The 11,904-nt window shown below is 42.9% G+C and overlaps 1 protein-coding gene across 1 annotated transcript in view; it reads right to left on the bottom strand.

Moving 5' to 3' along the window:
• Positions 1-176, bottom strand: part of Smad5 (SMAD family member 5) — a 44,629-nt gene extending 44,453 nt beyond the window's left edge. Inside the window, exon 1 of the mRNA XM_013506828.1 lies at positions 43-176. The gene's annotated coding sequence lies outside the window, so the exon portion shown is untranslated. The remainder of the gene's footprint in view (positions 1-42) is intronic.
• Positions 177-11,904: the final 11,728 nt, after the last annotated feature.

Below are 11,904 nucleotides of genomic sequence, written 5' to 3'. Positions count from 1 at the left end.
AGGCCGCGGCACCGCCTGCCCGCCCCGGGGCCCTTCACTCACTCGCGGGCCGGCTGGGCGCGCTCTCCCCGCGCAGTCGCTGCGCTTCCCCGCTCTGCAACTTTATTAGCACCTCGGCCGCGGGACACACGCACGGCTCCCGCTCGCCCAGGACCCGGATGACGGGGGGGGGGCGGGGGGGAGGGAGCCTAGGAGGACGCTTGTTGGGGTCGGCGCATGCGCGCCACTGCCTAGTGACCGCTGCGGAGTGGAGCGGAGGGCGGCCCTACCCTGGCAGCCAGAGAAAGTCTCCGCGCTTGGCCACGCGCCCGCAAACCCCGACTTCCGATCAGCTGGAGGCTTCCGGTCTATGGCCAGGCCTGAGCGCGGGAGTCGGCTTTAGGCACTAGTGGCCTCCCCAACCAAATGAACCGGTGTTATAATAAAACAAAGAAAGTAGTTGTCCTTGATATGGACAGTTGGAGATTTTCTGTCACAAAATGTAAATAAAAATATCTTCAGATAGGACTTTGCTATTTTATTTTACAATACAAACCTGAATGAAGAGAGTCGTCTTTCTGTGCAAAAGTAGTTTCAAAACAAGTTTCTGAACTCATTATTTACAGTTTCTTACTTCAGCCAAGAAGCCGCTCCCACGGGGCAATCTTGGAGCCTAGACTTCCCCAAGCACAACTGCCCATCTTCTGACTGACCCCTCTGTCAAGATACCCACCTCGCCGGGAGTGGTGGCGCACCTCCCAGGACTCGGGAGGCTGAGGCAGGACGATCGTTGTGAGTTTGATTCCAGCTTGGTCTACAAAGTGAGCTCAAGGCCAGCCTTAACTGCAGAGTGAGACCCTGTCTCAAAAAGACAAAAAAAAAAAAACAAAAAAAACAAAAAAAAAAACAGATACCCACCTTCCCCTTCTCTTGACTCTTTTCACATTAACTTCAGCAGGCCATTGGACAGCTTCGCGGTGCTGCAGACCGTTCTTTTCTTCATGCTTTTCCCTCCAAATTCCCAGAAGTGTCGGCATTCCCAGAATATCATTTAGTTCAACCTAGTGCACCCAATTTGGAGAGTACAAGTGAGGAAATCTTTCAAATAATTGCATTTTAATTTTAAACGTCACACTGGTTTTTTAATACTTTTATTTAAATAAATTAAGTAAAAATCAAAATTGGGATCATGTTTTAATCCTCTCAGTCATACACCAGTCCAATCTATGAGTCTAAATCTACCTTCAAATACTGGATGGATAATTTCTCGTCGTCTTTATTGCCTGTCTCCTCAAGCCAGTGTCATCTCAATTGACACACAAATGGGGTGGTAGCTATTTTGTGCCAGGCTCCAGCAGCTCGTTTCCTTTGGGGAAGAGACTAAGAAATTTTGCAGAAGTCTCTGCAGGGAAGTAGCCATCTCAAAGGTGACGAGGTCTAGGTGAGGGAGTGAAAGGAGCGGACCAAAGTGGAAACCAAAGAGTGCTGGTCCCACCAAAGGGAGCAGCTGCTGTTCTGCTTTGTCACACGGAGGAAATATGGGAATAAGTGTTGACAGAGCTTCTTATTTTTTTTCAAAGGAAATTGGAAATCTGTGCTTTTGTGCCCCTCCAAAAAAAAAATGTAGTATCTGTTTAGTAACCTTTCCCTGTCTCTGTCTCTTTCTCTTTCTCTGTCTTCTCCCTTCCCTGCTCCTCCTTTCCCCCTTCCGCTCCTCCTCTCATCTTCCTTGCCTAGGTATTCAGGAGGCCAACACTGCACAAAGCCAAACAAAACAAACTCACGGTCCCAGTTTAGCTTGCTGGCCCTCAGTTTGCAACCTCAGGTCTACATCTTAAATTTCTTTACAACATCGTAAACTCTGTGAAAGTAAAGTCTGTGTACTTTAACTCTTTGTCACGCTCACAGATTATTTGTTGTTAATTCAGAACTTTCCAACCCTTGGAAGGCACATATTTCTGGAGCCTGCGTGGGTTTATGGCTCCTGGAAGCACCTCTAGCCCTACCTTGGAGGATGCCCTTTTTTCAGAACTGATGTTTGCAGAGGGCTTTGTTGAGCATTGTAGAATACAACAATTTGGTTTAAATATTTTGTACATTAGAGCCACTCCTTACTTCAAACAGCCAGTAAAATCCTTCCACAAACAAATCGTTTGCATATATGTAAGAATAATTTGTGATTACAGGGGTTTGTTTAATCAAAATTACTTTTGTAATCCTAAAGCCAACAGTTTTGCTTCCTAGACTATGTGTCTGCATACTGATCAAGTGAACCAGAGACTCCAGCTTCTTGTAGTTACAGTGTGGGCTAAATTTAAGTCTGTAGTTGGAAGAGATAGTAATATAGAAGGGGGGTTAAGGAAACTAGCAGCCAACGGCAGTTTTCCAAAGCACTGAGAAATTACTCAGACCTCAAAGAGCACAAGAAGTCAGAATCTCACAGTCTATGTACGGTAGTAGCCAAGAAGATTAGCAAATAACAAATGACCAGGCTTGCCAGAGCCATAGGAATGGAAGAAGGAAGTCTCTAGTTTTGCTCATCACATGAATCTAAAAACAAATGTACAATAGCATGGTCTGAATAGATGGATATAATCAGTGCAGAATCAAAGTAGACAAAGTGCTTTTCCAGTTTCACCTTTCAGCTGATTGAGATCAGATTATAGCAGCTTCCATACTCAATTTTATGTAAAGAAACCTATTCCTGTGTAATTTCGACCAGTAGCTTTCATCAGGTATAACTGTGGCCCTAGGACATATTTGGTAGCTTAAAGAACTTTCTAGGCTATCATAAACTGGAGAGCAGCGTTACTGGCACCTCGAGGGTAGGGGCCTAAAACGCACAGGACAGCCTCCTTCTAACACGAATTATCCAACCCAAAATATCTATAGTGCTGTGCCAGCCAGTGACTACATGAAAGTGTCTTCTACAGTATTTGAAAAGACATTTTCCAGTAAAATTTTGGTGTTCCTATGTGAAATCCTTCCTTAACAGTCCACAGACAAATCCCCTTTATTTTTACAACTCAAAAGTTGAAATTATAGCATTGAGAAAGAAAGGAGAAGTTTAAAACAGGCAGCACATCCTTGGGAACACAGGAAGCCAGCAGCCAGACTCCTGAAGCTCCAGGTTTGATACCAGAGAATCCAGGAGGTTTCTTGAAATTATTGTGTACATGTTTCCATCTACACCTGTGTACAATTTCTTTTGTGTGTAAAAAAAGTCCATCGCTTTCATCAAGATTCTCAAAAGACTTCCTGATATTCACTTCTGCAGATACTTAAAACCAAGATTGCTTTACACGTGGTGCACCTTTAATATGCTCATGTTAAGTTATCTTCTCTTTTCTTTTCCAGAGCAACATAATTAGGAGATTTCTCTCTAGGGAAGGCAGCTTGATGTAGAGTATAGGAACCTGGCTCGCCTGTCTCCTGACATCTGCTACATTAAAGAAGGCCTCCTATGGCTGGAATCCAAAACACAAAATTAAAAGGGTTGCTTGCACCCAGAGTCATAAAACAAAGAGGCTTTCTAAAGCAGAGCTTGGAACAAACACTCATTTTTTCTTGACTTAAACAGCATCTGTTACTCCTGATGGCAAACACCCTGCAAGTTAATGCCGCTAACCTCAGTGGTACAGCATTCTCAATTCTCCTCCTCAGAGACATGGGCTCAGAGGAAACAAACCACATGTGTACTCCGCCACACATGCAGGGTAGCAGGTGAAAAGCTGGGAATGTATGACATTGGGGAGAGAGGAATGAGACAGAAGCTTCCCATTCTCTAGGAAGCCCTTTAAATGTATGAAATCAGAATCATAAGAACCTTGAAGCCAGACTTCTTAGTTTGAACAAGGACTGTCTGATTTACTATCTGTGTGACCTTGAACAAGTGTCTTAACCAATTTGCGCCTCAGTCTCCTCACTTGTAAATTGGAGATAGTAGCAGTACCTAGCTAATAGAATTACTATGAGGATTAAAAGTACAGAGACTTTCAAAACACTCGGAACAGGCCCTGAGACATAGTAACTGCTCTAAAGGTTTCTGTTTTAAAAACGTTCATTTGCTCCTAATATGGCAAAAACGTCTAAAATATTCTTAGAAAATCCATTTGTTACATGAAATTTCTGTTCATTTTGTAAGGCAGTCTATCTTTTTCCCTTTTTATTCTAATAGGTAATCTCATTCATTCCAGGCCTCTGGTACCACCTGTGTATCCCTGAAAATAAGGCCTAACGAAAAAATAAGTACTGGCTAGTACCATGGTGTTGGCCAGTGTCATGCAGAAGATTCTACCTCACTGTTCTCTTGCTGATTGGCTACTCTGTAATGGCAGGTAAGGTAAGGTGACCGGGGTTGGCATTTTTGATCTCTAGTTTTCAAGGCTGATTATTTTCCAGTTAGGTCTTATTTTGGGGGAAACACAGCATCTGTCGTAGACAATTCCTAAATTTGTGTGTCCATTTGAACTTGGCTAGTGAACTCCAGACTATTAAATTCAACAATGGTGCTGGTTAGTGCTCTGCTGCTGAAATGTGTATCTGAGATAATTAATTTTTGAAAAGGAGAGGGTGATAGTTTCAGAGGTTTCACTTGATGGTCAGTGAGCTGCATTGCTTTGGGTCTGTGGTGACACAGTACATCATGGTGGGACCCTGTGTTGGAGGAGGTCTGTTCTCCTCACATCAGCCAAGAAGCAAAGAGAAAAATGAAGAGGAAACAGGGCATGGTAGTACAAGCCTATACTCTAGGAGACTGAGGCAGGAGGATCACAAATTCAATCCCAGCCTGAGCAACTTAGCAACTTAGTGAGATCTTGTCTTAATAAAAACAAAACAAAACAGTCTGGGTAGGTAGCTCAGTGTGAAGGCCCTGGGTTCAATCCCCAGTATTGCAAAAATAAAAAGAGGGGGCAGACTGAGGTCCCAGTATCCGTTCAAGGGCATGTTCCCAGTGACCTGACTTCCTGCCATTACCCTCCACCCACTGAAGCTTCCACCTCTTCCCAATAGCAGCACAGGCTGGTGATGAATCTTTTAACACTGAGCCTTTGGGGAACATTCAAATCCAAATTAGGACAACTAATCTATTAATCTCCTTACTGGACTGTAGTGGTTACAGATAGTGTCCACCCTTATTTTTTTCAATCCTCTTCTCCTGAGTCCTTCGTAGTGTCATTCTCCTCCTCGTGTGTGAGCCGGGAGGTTGCTATAGCTCCCCATCTTACCAGGACACAGTGACTGGTTCGTAAGTGGTTACATGACCTAAGTGAAACAAAATGGAACATTCATCTGCTGGATCTATGGATGTTGAGAGGGAAAATTCTCCTTCCTACTGTCACTGCTAAACTAAAGGTGCTTCTGAAGCCATTAGGATCACCTTGCTGCCACATAGAGGGAGTTTGCTTAGAAATGAAGCTAAAAGACAGAATAACAGAAAAATAGAAGCTAGGACAAATTCCTCATGAAATATTTTGAGTTTCTGGATCCAGTTGCACCTGAGAGTCTTTAGATCCTCCTTCGCCTTTCCAGTCCCCAGCCAGTATAGTCTGCTTTTGTTTAAGTTGGTTATACTTCTATTACTTACAACATATGTCATTGAATCTCACTAAGTTGATCAAGTCCAGATTTGAACTCCCAATATTTGTCATCCTCTTTTCCCAACCTGGCCCTGCCTTGGTCTTCCCCACAACTATAAATGACAGTTCTACTGCTGAGTTGCTCAAACCATACCCGGCAGTCATGTTTCTAAACTGGATCATAGTTCCTAAATCTTCACCCCCCTATCTGTTGTTGAATGGCACATCTATGCCTTTTGCCATGTCCTTTGCAGTATCTTCCACTAGAGAAGTTGGAATGTGCTTCCTTGCTTCTTTGAAGTTGAATTTGACCATGATGACTTTGGCCAGTCTATGTGACACCAGCACTGAGATTTTGGGCTTCTTTATTCTGTAGCAATAGCCAACTCATATTCTTCTCTTGCTCCTGTCCTTCACCCTCATTTATTTGCTCCTTTATTCAATAAGATGATAAATATTTATTTAACACCTACTATGTACCAAGCATGTTTTAGGCATCAGAGGTAAGATAATAAACAAGTAAACAACACAGAAAAATCCAAGTTATAATGAATAAGTCATTTTCAAAATTATGAAGACAAGTGAAATTTAGTATGCCACATACTAAATGTGGCAGAAAAAAAAAACAGGAATGGAGGTAGGGAAGATAGTGCTGGGATGAAGTGGAAAGACAGCCATTGTTTGATGGAGTGGTCTAGGCAGGCTGACATAGGCTCACCCTCCCACTTCCACCCATCATCAAGTCTAACCAGTTCTACCTTGAACCGTATCTCAAATCTGTTCACTTTCTACATGTCAACTGTCTACAGGTAGACAGTACCAGGTCTGAGTCCAGGTCCCGATCATGTCTCTCCTGGATTCTCTTTTGCTTCCACCAGCCTTGCTCAGTCCCCTTATCACTCCACAATTATGAGTTGGAAATGTAAATGAGGCTGGGCTGGGGAGGTAGCTCAGTGGCAAGATGCTTGTCTGGTGTGTGTGAGGTTCCAGGTTCAATCTCCAATACAAGAAAGAAAAAGAAAGAAAGAAAGAAAGAAAGAAAGAAAGAAAGAAAGAAAGAAAGAAAGATTATTATCACTGAATAACTTGTCAAGATTCTCCCATCATATTTAAGATGTAATCCAAAACACTACCAGTCCCCGCCCTGAGTCTGCTCTCTGCCATCGCAAACCTTCTGGCATGTGTGATGTGCACATGGGCCTTCCTACTGTTCCTCACAAGCCACAGCTTTCCTCTGAACCAAGATGTCTGTGCATGTGATTCCCTCGCTTGTTCTCTTTCCACCTTGGGACCTTGTGAAATGCTGTACCTAGTGCTCTTAACCTGTCTCACCCCTCAGTAGATTGGGTCTCAGTTTAAACACCACTTTCTTACAAATACCTTTCCTGGCTGCATCTGCCCTCTTTCCTGCCCCACTCTGCCTACACTGGGTTCCCCCATTATACACTTCCAGAGCATCCAGCTCTTGCTGTGCAAGGGTTCACTTCTCACATGTCAGGACTTGATCAAAGCCTGTATTCCCCACTATAATTAAGCTCTCTTCACAACTGAATCCTCACCATTAGGATCAGGGTTTGGCGTGCTGCAGGCCTTCAGCAGATAGTCACTGAATTTTCTACTTTGCTTTTTGTCTTAAGTTTGCTCCTAGTTAAGTTCGCTCCTAGTTAAGTTCACACTGTTCTCTGTTAATTTTTCCTCATCAAATTTCAGTATATATTAGGGCATGACTCCTCATACCTCCCAAGTGAAACTTAGCCCTTGAATTTAGTATTCTTTCATTCATTTATTGAATCTAAAAATATTTATGCAGTACCTGGTGTGTGCCAAGTACTGTCTCAAGCAGTGAGAATACAAAGATATTTTCCCTGCCCTGGGTGAAACTCACAGACATTTGGTTATTGTCTATCTTCAAGACCCTTGAACACATGAAGGAATATCTAAAAACCAGAAGATCAAAAATTTGTCATTTTAAAGCTATATACCTCCCGGTACCAGAGAAAAACCAAAAACAAACAAACAAAAAAAAAAAAACATAAAGCTATATACCTAATTGTTCACAGTAGAGACCTTTCTTAGCATTAAGGAGCTCCTTGTTTTATAAAGCATTTCTACCATGAAATGTAAAACAAGGCCTTTTTCCACAATAGAGTTTTTAGCAGGAAAGGGCTAAATGTTCAGTCTGAAAGGTTCTTTCAAGGAGAACTGCATGTCATTAGACTACATTTCCTAAAATATTTCATTGCTAAGAACTCTTTATTAAAAGATATATCTTTATTGGGAAAATTAAAATTATAGAGAAAAGGTAAAATTACTCTAGATCCTATGAATCAGAAATGACCATGGTTAAAAAGTTGGAGTGACATGTAATAATAGCTAATATTGACCAGGCACTTTAGCTAACAACAAAATAACATGCCTTGTATATTTTATGGACTACCGTGGTAACTTTACAACACAGTTACAATTACTAACCATATTCTGTTTCTCCGTCACTCTCTCTCTGTGTCTAGCTTGGGCATGCAGGTTGGCCTTGAACTTATCATGTAACCCAGGCTGGCCTCAAACGGTCAGCAATTCTCCTCCCTCTGCCTTCTTAGTGCTGGGATTACAGGCATGCGCCACCATGCCTGGCTGTCTTTGTCCCCCTTTTTTAAATGAAGAAACTAAGGCACAAAGAATTTAAGGAGCTAGCTGCTGTGGATTTACTTATTTCTACAGCCTGTGTGGGTTTATAACTCCTGGAAGTGTTTCTGATCCTGCCTCAGGAGGTGTGTTTTTAAAGAACTGGTGTTTGCAATATATTATGTTGATCACTGGAAGATATAACAGAACTTGTTTGAAATATTTGGTACATGAGACTCATTCTTTTCTCATATTCTGTAAAGTCTTGCTTGTTTTGCTTCCCACTACCCAGTGCCGTCTAATCTCTCTTCTCAATCCCCTACACCGCCCTGCTTTCCCCTGTCCTTAAGTTGGTCTCTCTGCTGCCCACCCTGCTCTCAACTCCCAACTCCCAGCTTCCATTTCTTTCACAGTAACCTCTGTGTAGAAATATCCCCTCCTGCAGACTCTCCTATCTTTCCCTCCCAGTCTGCCTTATGGTCTTCTTTCTTCATGAGGCCTGGCTGGTCCTTAAAGATCTTTTCTTGCCACTTGGCATTGCATGAGAACAGACAGAGATGTGTAAAGTCAGAGATGATGAACAGTAAGGGATTTCATATCCATTTTATAAATAAGGAAATGGAGGCTTAGAAAAATGAAACTGATTCCTGAGTTTGCTCAAGTGGTGGAGCTCGAATTTGCATCCAGGAAAGCCTGACTCCCAAACTGCTGCTCTAACCACTATGCAATACTGTCTACTTTCTTATTGAACCACAGAACCATGCTAAACTTTTGCAGCCAAACAAAATGGTTCTTATGAATCCTATAATAAGTGCCAGGAAACCACAGTGTTCTATAAACCAAGCTGGGAAAACAACAGGTTATTAAGAGAAAATAAATGTGTCAATAAACACAATTGTTATTTCTAACCTGAATCTATGTCTTTTGGTGATGGCAAAGTAGCATAGAACAAGTAGGCCATAAAACTTGCTTGTTCTAACAGCCAGGTAAGGGCCCTGAGCAAGTTGAAAAGGCCCTGAGTGAATGGAGTTAGTGTTCCAACATGTTTATCTTGAAGTATAGTGAAACCTATTCTTCTGTTTGTATAGTGACTAATGCTTCAGTGGATGTATCATTGACAATATGGGGGCATTGCTAATGTGCCACATTAGAGGCAATTTGTACTGATGAATTAAATCAGTTAAGCTCCTCTGAATCAACTCTGGCTTCCCGAGTCATGCGGTGTACTATTTCTGTTGCAGACAGGAGCCATGCTAAGAGGTCCAAGACTATTGATCTCATCTGCATTGCTTCAACAAACCTGTTTTTGTAGTGCACTTTCACACTGTACACCAAAACAAGTTTAAATATTTAGAAAGCAAGGTAAGACATCCACAACATCCCCTCCCCCACACGTGTCACAGAGTGTAAGGAACCTCTTTCTGATTCAGTCTGTGTGGAATGAGAATTTGTGTGATATCTGATCTCCAGTATGATCCTGGCTATGTCTCTGAGGTAAGAATAAACCCTCTTGGGAGTATTTCTGGTTTTAGGATCACAGGAAAAAAGTCTATTTCTTACATAAGATAAAATATATATTTTACTTATTTATGATTGTTGGGTGAGATTCTTTTATATGATAGGCATTATAATGGTAAAGGAAATTTCCTATACATTCACCTATTTATTTATGCAAAATAAGAAATTTCAGAGGTAAAAATATAAGTAGACAAGAAGCCCATCTCTCTTCTTGACTCTTCCTCCCACCTCTTGCTTTAGTAGATTCTCTATTCTGGTCTCTGTCATGACTGCAATTTCCTTTCTGATTCACCCACAAACACCTGGTGAATGCCTGTTATGTGTCAGGCACATAACAGAGCTTGACACCGGGACTGGCTTAGAAAAGTAGAACATGCAGAGCCCCTGCTCTTATTAAATCAGAGAGACAGATGTTAATTATTCTACCTCTTCTGCCTGATGTGATTTCCAAACAGCCCCTCTATTGTTCCAATAAGCACTGGCTAAACGAAACCTTTTACACTGCTGTTTTCCCTCTCATTTTACTCACACCCTCAGCACATGCCTGCAATTCATTTTTGAGGTCTATAACCAACCTCATGGAAATGGATGTGTTCATATCGCAACATTCACACAGCCACAAACAAATTGGAGCAATGAGAGGCAACCAGACATGAAAACACACTTTCAATGATGCCTGCATCACTTAGCACCATGGAGTGTTGGTGAGGATCACTGACTCCCAAACACACCGTGTCTTCATAAAGCTGTGAGGGACCCCAACAGTGCCGGAACCCTGAGGATGTCATGAACGATTTCATGAGCAGGCTGATGTCTCACAGCTAACTGGACAGAGGAAAGCTGGTACTAACAAAAGGTTTGGATTCTGGCTGTGAATCCACTTAGAGACTCAGAAGCTCTAGGGAGAAACCAACAACTACTCTTTCGTCTCACACTTGGATTGCTCTTACTCTTTAAACTTGCGAGAAAAAGGCAAATATGAATTCCATCATAAAGGAGACAAGTCACAAGGATTTCTGGGAGTGTGGGGTGGCAAGGAATGTGGTTTTCTCAGCCATGAAGTTCCTCTGGTTCCAGAGCTGTCAAGGTGGGGTTGTCCTGCAGAATTCTAGAACAACAGCTCAGTGTGTGTTTGGGGAGGCAGCCACCATTAGAGTTGACCTCCTGCTATTTTTTCACTTTTCCTCAATTGTTGGTAATTAAACCTCTCAAGAGAAGACTCCAAGCTTGCCATCATCCGAAACACAGTTTCCTTATTTGGTAGAAGTTCATGCCAAGCTTCCTTTAGGAAGTATTAGCTGCTGTCATACCTAGCCAGTTGCAATCTGGCATGGTCATATCAACCTTACCAAGCTGTTGTGGCCACAGTGATTAGGTTGCTTCCACTCCAACCACATGGCACAAGCCAAAACCATGGACCCAGAAAGGAAGTGGCTCTGGAAACTTGCCTGATGAGGTAGTTATGAACATGGCCGACTCCATGGGCTTCCTGGACTCCACCACTGCCAGGGCAGCACACACTGAGAATCAGGGGATCTGTTCAGCAGGGATCACTTTCCTCATCAGTCATCACACTCATTATACTTTTACTGATAGCCTGCTCTGTGACAGGTGCTAGACACATGGTGAGTCAAAACAGACTGGTCTTGCCCACAGAGATTCCACAACTCAGTGGAAGGAATGGGCAATAATCAAATAACCACACTGCATAAAAAGGAACATGGACCCATGAAGACACAGAGCCGGGGCAGGGAGGGCTGCTCTGAGCAACAGGAATTTGAGGGGAGACCTGAAAGAACAACAGGAGTGAATTAAGTGAGGGGGATTTGGGGTGGGGACAAGGGTGGGCAGAGTGTTCTAGGCAGAAGGACTTGCATGCATGAAGACCCCAACAACATGGGAAGCATGGTGGTGATGATGAGAAACTAAGAAAAGAGCAGTGTGTTGGCTGGAGCAAACAAGGGCAGAGGGTACTGGAGAGGTGGGTGGGACAGCTCAGGGATCTGGAGGCCAAGGGCAGTGTGTTAGAGTTATCTGAATAGTATCACACATCAGAAGGCATTGCTGGGTTCTCCTGAGCCTCATATACTGGTAGTTGCCTTCCCAGTGAGGAGGAAGGCTGGAAGTATCCAAGAAGAGGGCACAGAAGCAAAGGAGGCAGAAAGATGGGGTTACTCTAAAGTCAAGCTCTTCTGCACTTCAGGAG

The sequence above is a fragment of the Chinchilla lanigera genome, unplaced genomic scaffold, assembly GCF_000276665.1.
Source record: "Chinchilla lanigera isolate Chin_1 unplaced genomic scaffold, ChiLan1.0 scaffold00007, whole genome shotgun sequence".
Lineage (NCBI taxonomy): Eukaryota > Metazoa > Chordata > Mammalia > Rodentia > Chinchillidae > Chinchilla > Chinchilla lanigera.
This window is presented reverse-complemented; position numbering and strand designations above follow the sequence as displayed.